This window comes from Dromiciops gliroides, chromosome 2 (assembly GCF_019393635.1).
Source record: "Dromiciops gliroides isolate mDroGli1 chromosome 2, mDroGli1.pri, whole genome shotgun sequence".
Classification (NCBI taxonomy): domain Eukaryota; kingdom Metazoa; phylum Chordata; class Mammalia; order Microbiotheria; family Microbiotheriidae; genus Dromiciops; species Dromiciops gliroides.
The window spans coordinates 670,844,001-670,856,598 of NC_057862.1; positions in this window are offsets into that span (position 1 = coordinate 670,844,001).

The following is a 12,598-nucleotide window of genomic DNA, read 5'->3' on the forward strand; positions in this document are numbered from 1 at the left end:
AAGAAAAATATGCATTGGTCTCAGGCCATGGATATGATCAAAAAGGACTTTGAAGATAAAGTAAGAGAGGTAGAGGGAAAGGTAAGAGAGGTAGAGGAAAAAATGGAAATAGAAATGAGAGTGATGCATGAGGGACATGAAAAAGCCAAATTGGCCAAATGGAAAATGAGGTACATAAACTCTCTGAAGAAAATCGTTGCTTAGGAATTTGGATAGAGTAAATAGAAGCTAATAACTTTATGAGAAATCAAGACATAGTAAAGCAAATCCAAATGAATAAAAAAAAGTAGAGGGCAATATGAAATATCTCCTTGGAAAAACAGCTGACCTGGAAAATAGATCCAGGAGAGATAATTTGAAAGTTATTTGACTACTTGAAAACCATGATCAAAATCACAGATTTCTAGGAGAAACTCAGAGATCACTTTAGTTGATCTTTCTCCCTCACCCCAGAAAGTTAACTTCCTGCCTGGGCTGAACCCAGAGAAACAAAGGAAATGAAAATTTATTCTTTTGTTTAGCTAGGGGAAGAAATATACCAAATGCTGGAATTTGTCCTCTTTATACTACCCTCAAGTAATGTCAATCAATGGAACTGAATGATGCTATATCAAATTAGCTTAAATTAAAGTATAATGAAACACCTCTAAGGAAGATAAAACCCCTGGTCATACCAGGGTCAGCAACTTTTGTTCTCTTGGCTCTCTCTTAGCTTCTTGGACCCATACCCTTGGCATAGAATGATGTAGTGTGGTCCATACTCTCTTAAGGTTATATAGGTATGTAGGCCTGAAGGCCTGAGACTATGAAGAAGTTAGGGAGACACATAGTCAATTCTTTACTGGGATATATGATATAAATTAATAAAAATCACTTACTGCCAAAATGGATGCAATAACCATTAATATATTAATAGCAATAAGTTTGGAAAGTAGAGTTTAGCAAAAAATAATTAAAAAAAAACATAGTTCCCTGTGGAGTTATCAATAATATCCTCATATTTAAAGAATTGCAAAAAGATATATGGGGAGAGTCATATTTCCTTTATGAAAACATATGAGAAAGAATGCCTTTTCATAAGACCATATAGTGCTCATAGGGTGTCATGCTGATGCATTCAAAATTAATTATAAATTTGAGAGCCAAGATGGCAGAAAAAAACCAGAAAGTTGCCTGAGCTCTCCCTAATTTCCCTCAGAAACATTAAATTATGCCTCTAAATAGATTCTGGAGCTATAGAATCTACGAAAAGATGGATTGAAACAAAATTCCACCTTAAGGTAACCTAAAAAGACTTCAGGAAAGGTCATTCTCACCTGGGAAAAAGGGGACTAGAGTTCACTACAGAGGGTGTCTGGGCTAGCCAGTGGTAGGCTCTGAGCCATAGTACAGATTAGCAGCTAAGAACTCTCTATCCTGCTCAGCAAGCTAGTGACACAGAAAGCCAGTTGTGAGACCTGAAGCTTCAACACAAAAGGAAATCTGCCAATTGGGGTATCTACTACACAAAAAGCACAACTGGACTGGTACACCCCAGTGAATTGAACAAGCTGCAAGACACTGGAACCTCAGAGCAGAAAGTCACTGGCCAGGCAGCTGGTTTCCAGGAAAAGATGCTTGAAACAATACACCCTGTTACCCAGGAGCAGAACTCAACTTTAAAAGGAACAAAATAGGCTAAAATATGAAAAAGAATCAAAAAAGAGAACCTTTATCATAGAAAACTATTGTAACAACAGGGAAGACCAAAACACAAACTCAGAAGTGGACAAATGTCAAAATGCCTACATGCAACACCTCAAAGGAAAAATAGAAATTGATATCAAAATCAAAAGCTACCTTGGGGGGCGGCTAGGTGGCGCAGTGGATAGAGCACCGGCCCTGGAGTCAGGAGTACCTGAGTTCAAATCCGGCTTCAGACACTTAACACTTACTAGCTGTGTGACCCTGGGCAAGTCACTTAACCCCAATTGCCTCACCGAAAAAAAAAAAAAAAGAAAAAAAAGAAAAAAAAAAAGCTCCCTTGGAAGAGCTCAAACTGCATTTTCTAAATCAAGTCAGAAGTAGAAGAAAACCTGGGAAAATAAATGAGAGTTGTTGAAGAGTTAATGACATGGAAAAAAGAAAATATGAATGGATAAATAGAAAGGGAAGTACAAAACCTGACTTGGGAAAATAAAAATCAGAATCAGTCAGATGGAAGCTAATTACTCAATGAGATATCAGGAAGCAGTAAAGCAGAATCATCATAATGTAAAAGTAGAAGAAAAAGTAAAATATCTCTTCAGAAAAGCAACAGACATAGAAAGTGGATTCAGATGGGACAATTTAAGAATTATTGGACTACCTGAGGACCATGATCAAAAAGATTTTTTAAAAGCCTGGAGAGAATATTTCATGAAATTATCAGGAACTGCCACAATGTCTTAAAACCAAAGTGAAAAAAATAGCCATAGAAATAATCCACCAAACACACACACACACACACACAAACAAAAAAAAAAAAAACCCAAAAAACCCAAAAACAAAAACAAAAACAAAAAAGAAAAGAAAAAGAAAAGAATTCACCAAATACCTCATGAAAGAGACCAGAAATGAAAAACTGCAATCAATGTTATAGTCAAATTCCAGAATTATCAAGTGAATGAGAAAATACTGAAAGTAATCAAGAAGAAACAATTTAAATATCAAGGAGGCACAATCATGATTACAAAAGACCTGCCAGCTTTAATATTAAAGGATCTGAGAGCAAAGCAAATTTAATTACAACCAAAAAATGTATTAACCAGCAAAATTAAGCATAGATTTTTTTTTTTTTTGGTGAGGCAATTGGGGTTAATTGACTTGTCCAGGGTCACATAGCTAGTAAGGGTCAAGTGTCTAAGGCTAGATTTGGTTTCCAGTCTTCTTGAATCCAGGGCCATTGCTTTATCGACTCTGCCACCTAGCTGACCTAAAATATGGGAGGGAGTAGTCAATGCTTTCTTTTCTGTTTTTTATTTTGTGGGGGCAATAAGGGTAAAGTGACTTGCCCAGGGTCATATAGCTAGTAAGTTTCAAGTGTCTTAGGCCAGATTTGAACTCAAGTATCCTGAATTGATGATCAGTGCTTTATCCACTATATCATCTAGATGCCACAAGCATAGAATATCAGGGAAAACAATGGACATTCAATGAAATGGGGGAATTTAAAATTCACCTGATGATGGGGCAGCTAGGTGGCACAGTGGATAAAGCACCGGTCCTGAATTCAAAAGGACCTGAGTTAAAATCTAGCCTCAGAAACTTGACACTTTCCAGCTGTGTGACACTGGGAAAGCCACATAACCCTCACTGCCCCACAAATGAATAAAAAAAGTAAGTAAATGAATAAAAAAATAAATGAAAATAAATAAAATTAAATAAAAAATAATAAAATTCACCTGAGAATGAGTCCAGAAAGGAAGAAAAAATCCAAACTTCAATTAGAAGACTTAAGAGAATGACAAAAAAGTAACACAGGGAGAAACAAAACAAAATAAAACTTGTAATTCAAAAAAGGTTAAAATATTTACATGACTTCATAGGAAGCAGATACTTGTAACACTCGAGAACTATCTTTATTAAGGCAGATAGAAGAAGTACACATAGACAGAGGGTATGGGTATAAGTTGATTTGGATGTGATAACAAAAATTATTATACTGGAATAAGTGGACAGGGGAGGCAGAATGGGGTATATCACATCACATGACAAAGCACAAAAGACAAAGAAGGTAGTGGTGAATATTGTTTCAACCTGACTATCATCAGATTTGGGTCAAAATGGGAAAAGCATAGATACTTAGTTGGATATAGAAATTTATCTTACCCTTTAGGGATGTAAGTGGTGAAAGGGGAAAGAAAAAGGTGAGGTACTGATAGAAGAGAAGTCAAAATTAAGAGGTAAAACAGGAAAGCAAAGGAAAGTGAGGCTGATAGGGCAAGTAGATTGAGGGAGCTGGGGGTCAGATGTAAATCTGGTGATAAGGGACAGGGTGAAAGGAGAGAAAAGAATAAACAAGGGGTAAATAGGTTGGAGGAAAATACAAATTTTGTAATCATAACTGTTAATGTGAATGGGATGAACTCTCCCTTAAAATGCAAGCAAATAACAAAGTCAATTAAAAAACAGAATCCTAGAATGTTATTTACAAGAAACACATTCAAAGCAGAGAGATACACACAGAGTAAAGGTAAAAAAGATGGAATAGATTGTAGTATGCTTCTACTGAACTAAAACACAAACAAACAAACAACAACAAAAAAAAAAAACAGGGAAAACAATCTTTCTATCAGACAAAGCAAAAGCAAAAATAGACCTAAGTAAAAGAGATAAGGAAGGAAACTATTGTCTTGAACATTTCTAAGTCTGATAAATAAAAGAAAAGGCAAGATCTCTAAGCTGTTGAAATAGGTTTATTCAGAGAGGGCCTATCTCAAGATAAAGCTGGTCTCAGGAAAGTCTAGGACCTCAAAGACCCTGAACCTCTCCAAGAGCTGCTTGTTATACTCAATTAGGGTGCAGGAGTATTTATATACTACTAATTTTGGAAAACTTTCCCTCACTGAATCCTCAGAGCATAAAGCAAATGGTACAGAAATCAAACATTAAAACATAGTCACATTCCAACAAGTTGTGTGCATGATCTTATATGAAGTTCTTGGGGTCAAAGTTTTGCCTGGCAGCTTACAAATTCCGAGTTTTGGTCAGGTTTTTGAGGCAAAAGATCATGTCAAGCAATCTCTAATGTTGATTGGTTCCTTCAGCTTGGCAGATACCATTTTTGGTATCTCAGTTTACCACAATTGAACATTTAATATAGACTTGATGGACATCAGGGTAAGGAATAAATGGACAGAGACATTAATGATTATCCAGACAGAAAACAAGTTTGAAATAATGTTAATACATAAGAACATGATACATCTGCTTAAACCACTAAAGAATCATCAGAGAACATTGAATAACTATTTTCTTAATCAAAGAACTGATTATTTCAAGTTGAATCACTTATCTCTAAGGACTGGGGAAAATCTCACTCACATTATATATTACTAAAAAGTACCATAGACAATGAAGTAATATCAGTACTAAACACATATTGCCCGAAATGTTACAGCATCCAACTCTTACAAAAGTTAAGTGAGTTATAGGATGAAATAGAGATAAAGACTATACTAGTAGGAGACTTCAACCTACCCTCTCAGAACTAGATAAATCTAACCACAAAATAAATAATAAAGAAATTAAGAAGGTGAATAGAATTTTTAGAAAAATAAATAAATACTATAGACCTGTGGAGAAAACTGAATGGGGATACAAAGGAACATACCTTTTTTCTCAGTGGTACATGGCACATACAAAAAAGTTGATCATGTATAAGGGCATAAAAATTTCACAGTCAAATGCAGAGAGGCAGAGATATAGTAAATGCATTCTTTTCAGATCATCATGTAACAAAAAAAAAGAAGTACCTGTAACAAAGGGTCATGGAAAGATATACCAGAAATTAATTGGAAAACAAATAATCTCCGCCTAAAGAATGAGTGGGTCAAAGAACAAATCATAGAAAGAATAATTTCACTAAATTGAAGGAAAATAGTGAGACAACATAGCAAATGTTGTGGTATACAACCAAAGCCTAAATGCCTGCATGAATAATATAGAGAAAGAGGAGTTCAATGAATTGAAATTTCACCTAAAAAAAAGATAGCAAAAATTTTAAAATCTCCAATTAAATACCACATTATAAATTCTGAAAAATCAAAGGTGAGATTGATTAAATTGAAAGAAAAATAGAATAATATTAATAAATGAAACTAAGATCTGGTTTTACGAAAATACCAATAAAATACATAATCCTTTGGTTAAATTGATTTTTAAAAAAGAAAGAAGAAAAGCCAATTTACCATATCAAAAATGACAAGGGTGAATTCACCACCAATTCATGACCAATGAAGAGGAAATTAAAGCACTAATTAGAAGCTATTTTGCCCAACTATAAACCAATAAATGTGATAATTCAAATGAAATGAATGAATATTTACAAAAAATATAAATTGCACAAATTAACAGAAGAGGAAATAAAAAATACAAAATAGAAGAACAAAAGAAATTGTACAAGCCATAAATGAACTTCCTAAGATAAAGATGTCCAGGTCCAGATGGATTTAAAAGTGAATTCTACCAATCATTTATAGAAGAATTAATTCTAATAGTATACAAACTACTTGGAAAAGTAGGTGAAGAAGGAATTCTTAGCAAATTACTTTTATGAAACCAATATGGTATCACCAGATTGAATTTAGACCAGGAATGCAAGGCTGGTTGAACTTAAGGAAAACTATCAACATAATTGATCAAATCAGTAACTAAACTAACCAAATGCAGAGAAAGCTTTTGACAAAATACAGCATTCATTCCTATTAAAAACATTAGAGAGAATAGGGATAAATGAAGCTTTCCTTAAGGTGATAAATAGTATCTAAGACTATCAGCTAGCATTATATGTAATGGGTTGTAAATTAGAAGTGTTCCCAATAAGATAAGGGGTGGGGAAAAGATGCCCATTATCATCAGTATTATTCAATATTGTGTTAGAATTGTTATCTTTAGCAATAAGAGAAGACAAATTGATGGAATTAGAATAGGCAAGGAGGGGAAACAAACAAAAACCTATCACTCTTTGTAGATGATATGATAGTATACTTAAAGAATACTAAAGAATTAACTAAAATACTACTTGGAACAATTAACTTTATCAAAGTTGCAGGACATAAAGTAAACCCACAAAAATCATCAATATTTCTACATATGACCAACAAAGCCCACCCATCAGCTAAAGATGAAATAGAGAAATTCCATTTAAAATAACTGTAGACAGTATAAAATATTTGGGAGTCTACCTGCCAAAATCAACCCAGGAACTATATGAACATAATGACTAATCACTTTTCATGCAAATAAAATGAGATCTAAATAAATGGGGGAAAAAGTATAGATTGTTCATGGGTAGGCCAAGGTAATATAAAAAAATACAATTCTATCTAAATCAATTCACTTATTCAGTGCCATACTAATCCAACATATATATATATATACATTTCATAAAAGCTAGAGAAATAATAACAAAATTCATCTGAAAATGAAAAAGGTAAAAAATATCAAGGGAATCTATTTAAAAAGACAAAGCAAGGTGGCCTAGCTGTACCAGATCTAAAACTATATTATAAAGTGGCAACCATCAAAACTATTTGTTACTGGCTAAGAAATAGAGTGGTGGATCAGTGGAATAGATTATGTACACAAAACACAACAGTAAATGAATATAGTGGTAGCAGCTAGGTGACTCAGTAGATAAAGCACCAGCCCTGGATTCAGGAGGACCTGAGTTCAAATCCAGCCTTAGACACTTGACACTTACTATCTGTGTGACCCTGGGCAAGTCACTTAATCCTCATTGCCACAAGAAAAAAAAAATCACTATAGTAATCTCCGGTTTGACATCCCCCAAAACTCTGATAAGAACTAAAATCCAGTATTTTATACAGTATACCAAATTAAAATCAAAATGGGTACATGTTCTAGATGTGAGATTAAAATTGGATATTAGATCATAAATCTCCCCTACTTAACCTTTCCCTTAATTTATCTCCCAGACTAGTAAATGGAAGAAGCTTCTGGTTTTCTAGTTAGAGCTTTTATTGTACGGTAGTCACAAGGTGATGTTGATTAGAAGGATAGGAAAGTAGAAATATAATACAAATCGTCTTAAGTCTAGGCTTAGACTATATTCCGTATAAAACTCACCAAAACCCAAGGCCACCTTTGGGGAGAGAGACCGAGTCAAGCGTGTGCTGTTAACCGAGAGCCAGGCCAAGTCAAACTCCACTCAGCGTCGGTCCATGCAGCGCATCCAGGAGACCAGCGGAGCAGGAAAAAAGGCCCCACTTCTGTTCTCTCCTTGCCTTTTAAGCTCGCACCCCGGAAGTCGAGTGCTCAGCAGGCAATCTGGTGTGTGTTGCAGGTGGACTGGTGTGCGTAGCTCATGCTGTTGGTCTCTTCCCCAAAAGGGTGGTCCTAAAAAAAAAACTGGCTTCTCTCCATTTTCTAACCGACTGTTAAAACTTTTTACCACATAGACATCAAGGGTTTGACCATAGGGCAATTAGACAAGGAAGGGGTAGTTTACTTGTCAGATCTATGTGGAAGGAAAGAATGTATGACCAAAGATGATATAGAGAACATCATGGAATGCAAAATGGATCATTTTGATTGCATTCAATTAAAAAGTGCACAAAGAAAACCAATGCAACCAGATTAGAAAGAAAGCAGAAAGCTGGGAAGCATTTTTTTTTTTAATAACTAGAGTCTCTCAGAAAAAGACTTCATTTCTAAAACATATAAAGAATTGAATCAAATGTATGAGAATATAAGTTCTTACCCCAGTGAGAAATAGTCAAACATTCTGAATAGGCAATTTTCAGATGAATAAACTTAAGGTATGTACAGCCATATTTAAAAAAAAAATGTTCTCAATCACTACTGATAAGAGAAATGCAAATTATACTACTCTGAAGTACTAACTCACACCTATCAGATTAGTTACTATGACAAAAAAGGAAAATGATAAACATTAGAGAAAATGTGGGAAATTTGGAACACTAAGGCTTTGCTGGTGGAGTAGTAAACACATCCAATAGTTCTGGAGAGTAATTTGGAACCATATCTAAAAGACTATAAAACTGTGCATACCCTTTAGCACAGCAATATCACTGCTAGGTCTATTTTCCATAAAGATCATAAAAAAGGGAAAAAGACCCACATAGACAAATATTTATTTGTTTGTTTGTTTGTTTATATTTTTATTTGCTCTTTTTGTGGTGGCAAGAAATTGGAAATTATGGGGATGTCCATCATTTGGTGAATAGATAAACAATTTTTGGGAAATGAATGGTATATGAATGTGGAGATTACTGTTGTGCTGTAACAAATGATGAGCAGGGTAATTTCAGAAAAAAAAAACTGGAATGATTTACATGAACTGATGCTAAATGAAATGACAAGAACCAAGAGAACATTTTACATTGTAACAACAACACTGTGTGATCATCAACTGTGATCAGCTCTTCTTAGCAATATAAGGATTCAATGCAATGCCGAAAAGTTCATTATGGAAAATGTTCTCCACATCCAAAAATAAATAAATAAATAAAAAGAATTAAAGAGTCTGAATGCATATTGAAGCATACTATTTTCATTGTGGTTGTTGTTTTCTTTATTCTTTCTTATGTTTTTTTTCGTTTTTTTTTTTCATTCTTTTCTCACAACATGACTAATGTGGAAATATGTGTAACATGATTGTAATATATTTCTTTTAGTGGGCTTTAAGTTGCATTTGCTGAATTATTGGTGGACCAGATAGGCATTTTCTACAATATTTGCTACTTATATAATAATGGCTATGTGTATAATAATGGATATTGCAACTGCTTTGGCAGTATTTATTTATTTGTTTGTTTGTTTGTTTTATTCATTAATTCATTCATTTATCTATCTATCTATTTATTTGTTTTTCTGGGACAATGAGGGTTAAGTGACTTGCCCAGGGTCCATCAGCTAGTAAGTGTCAAGTGTCTGAGGCTGAATTTGAACTCAGGTCATCCTGAATCCAGGGCCGGTGCTTTATCCACTGCACCACCTAGCTGCCCAGTAAGTGTTTTTTTTTTTTATTTTTAAACTATGTTAAATATTAGAAGAATATTGACCACATGGCAGCTAATGCAAACAGGAGGAAATCTCTGGCTGGCACCACCATATTTCTAAGAGGGAGATTACATGTCCTACTAGTCTATCTGGTCCTAAGAGGAGAGCACTCACTCACTGCTGGCCTTCCTGAGCCAAGAGTCTAATCCAAGATGGTGCCAGCCAGGAACCTCCAGTGTTCTTGGCTTTTATCTTCTTTTGATAAAGGCATGTCACTACACACTGATCAAATCTAACTGGCTAGCATCATTCAATTCCATTGGTTGATGTGACTTGAGGGTGGTACATATTAAAATGAGCTGTAATTTTGATGACATCAGGGTTTAATGGGGGATACCCCCTGAAGGGCAAAGGAACATTCAGATAGGTGTAATATAATCCCATCAGTTCACTGAACTAGTCAAAAGAGCTTATTCTCTATTTCCATTGTATCTCCTGAACAGATTAGGCCCTGAAAGAAATTAGACTTTCTTTCTTAAGTACTGGGCTCTCTGAAGTGATGAATGAGGGGGAGGTAAACCTGATCTGAATTCCCCCATGAAAAGTTTTTATTAATAATTATTTTCTCACAATATAACCTATATCAGATAGCTGGCTAGGCTCAGGAGGAGGGAAGGGAGGAGGGAAATAAAATTTGGAACTTACAAAAATATATGTTGAAAACTATCTTGACATATAATTGGAAAAATTAAATAAAATGCTATTAAAATAAATTTTTAAAATGGAATTATCTCTCTGTAATCCAATAGAAGGTTAAGTGCAATAACCCTGGGGTCTCAGACACTTCACTGTACATGGTAGAAATGGCAAAGATTTTCCCCCCTTTTATAAGGTGTCTCTAATTGGAGGGATTAAACATGAGAAATATTTGAAGAAAAATATTTGAAAGTCTTGTTTCTCAAATAAATTGTTTTGAATAACCATTTAATTTAAAAAAAAAAACGTTCATTAAAATCACTAGGTTGTGAAAAAAATCACTAGGTTCTGAATATGTTATGTTTTTGCCTTGAACAAAGAGAATTGATGGGATTTTGATAGAAATACCCTCATAGAGGATTATGCATATTATAAAGGTTGAATATAATTGAAAATTCTTTAGTGTTGATAAATGAAACTAAAAAATGTATCTAGTGTTTTTGAATGAAAATTATTCCTAAAATTTGTCTACATTTTAATAATTGTTTATTTTAATGATTATATACATATTTGTGCTTGAGAAAAAAGTAAAATATATGTGTATATAGAGCATAGTTATAAATCCAATCTTGAAAAAATAATGAATTAGAAAATACATTAAATAATAACTCAATAAATATTTATCAAACACCTACTACAATCAGGAGAGTATATTAAGCCTAGAATTTAATACAAAGCTTAAAAAGACAGGGTTCCTCTTTTCTGTGTCTTGGAGATAAAAGTCTGTTAGAGGTAAATTACAAATGCACATGTAGCTACCATAAATAATAATATATGTTAAGATTACATGTAGTTAGACAAAGTACTATGTGAGGTAAGTATGTAGTGTAAAGTAGTTACAAAATGGATATAACAGAGAAAGTTTCTTTTTTTTAAAAAATCAAATTTAAATTTGTTTTTAAGTGTTGGTCTGAGAGTAAGGAAGAAGCAAAATTATGCATAATTTATTATTCTATGCATTCTGCTCCATACTGAGGAAGCATTCCCTTTGACAATTCCCCTTCTTTTTTGTTCTATTCATTTCAGAGTTTGGTTTGAATTTAGACCATGGAGGGGAGTAATATGAAATAAGGATGGAAGTTTAGCATGGTATATAATTTTGGAGGGCTTGAATAGCAGGCACAAAGTTTTAAACTCTAATTGATAGGCACTATGGGAAAATAAAGTCTTTTCAATATTAGAATAATTCAACTGATCTATATATAAAGAGCATATGTTTGAAAAACTGAAAAATAATTTTGAAAGACAAGATGAAGGCAGAAAGACCTGATCATGAACTGACTTAAATCATTTCACATTTAGATGTATGCTTTAATGTTTCTGTGATCTCATCAGTGTGAGCACCAACTTCATAGATGCCAGTTACAACCCATTCATTTCTTCTCATCCTATATAATCTTTACTCACCTATGAAAATGGAAAATAAGATTCATTGTTTTTTGGTGACAATAGCTAATTTCACCTAAAGAGTAATGAATCTTTATGCTCATATGTTACAGTGCATCTATGAGCTCAACCATGGAATTATTTCCTCCATTCTTGTAACAACCCATCCATACCTTATTCAGTGCTATTTTTGTCCCCATTCTCTCACAGGTCATTCACTAAGAGGTTCTATAATTTTCTAGAAATATTCTTCCATTTCTCTTCATATATTGTTATTACTAGAATGTCAAAAATTATTCCATCCAGTAATTCTAGTTCTTGATATATGGTACACTTACCTCCTCTCTTGATTATTCATTTGCTCATGGAGAACACTTATTTCATGCACTTTTTTTTTTGGGGGGGGGCAATGAGGTTTAAGTGACTTGCTCAGGTTCAAACAGGTAGTAAGTGTCAAGTGTCTGAGGCCGAATTTGAACTCAGGTCCTCCTGAATCCAGAGCTATTTTTTTTTTCCACTGAGCCACCTAGCTGCCCCTGGAGAACCCTTATTTCATGTCTTCTTCATAGTTCAATGCTAGAAATATAGTATCACTTCTTTGCTCCTGTCAGACATGTCTATATTTCCCTTTGGGGAACTTGTAACTTTGAATCTTGAGGCATCATACTATTCTAAAATTTGTAATCATTAAACATCACTAGGTCATGTAAAAAAATGTGACTGTCCTCAA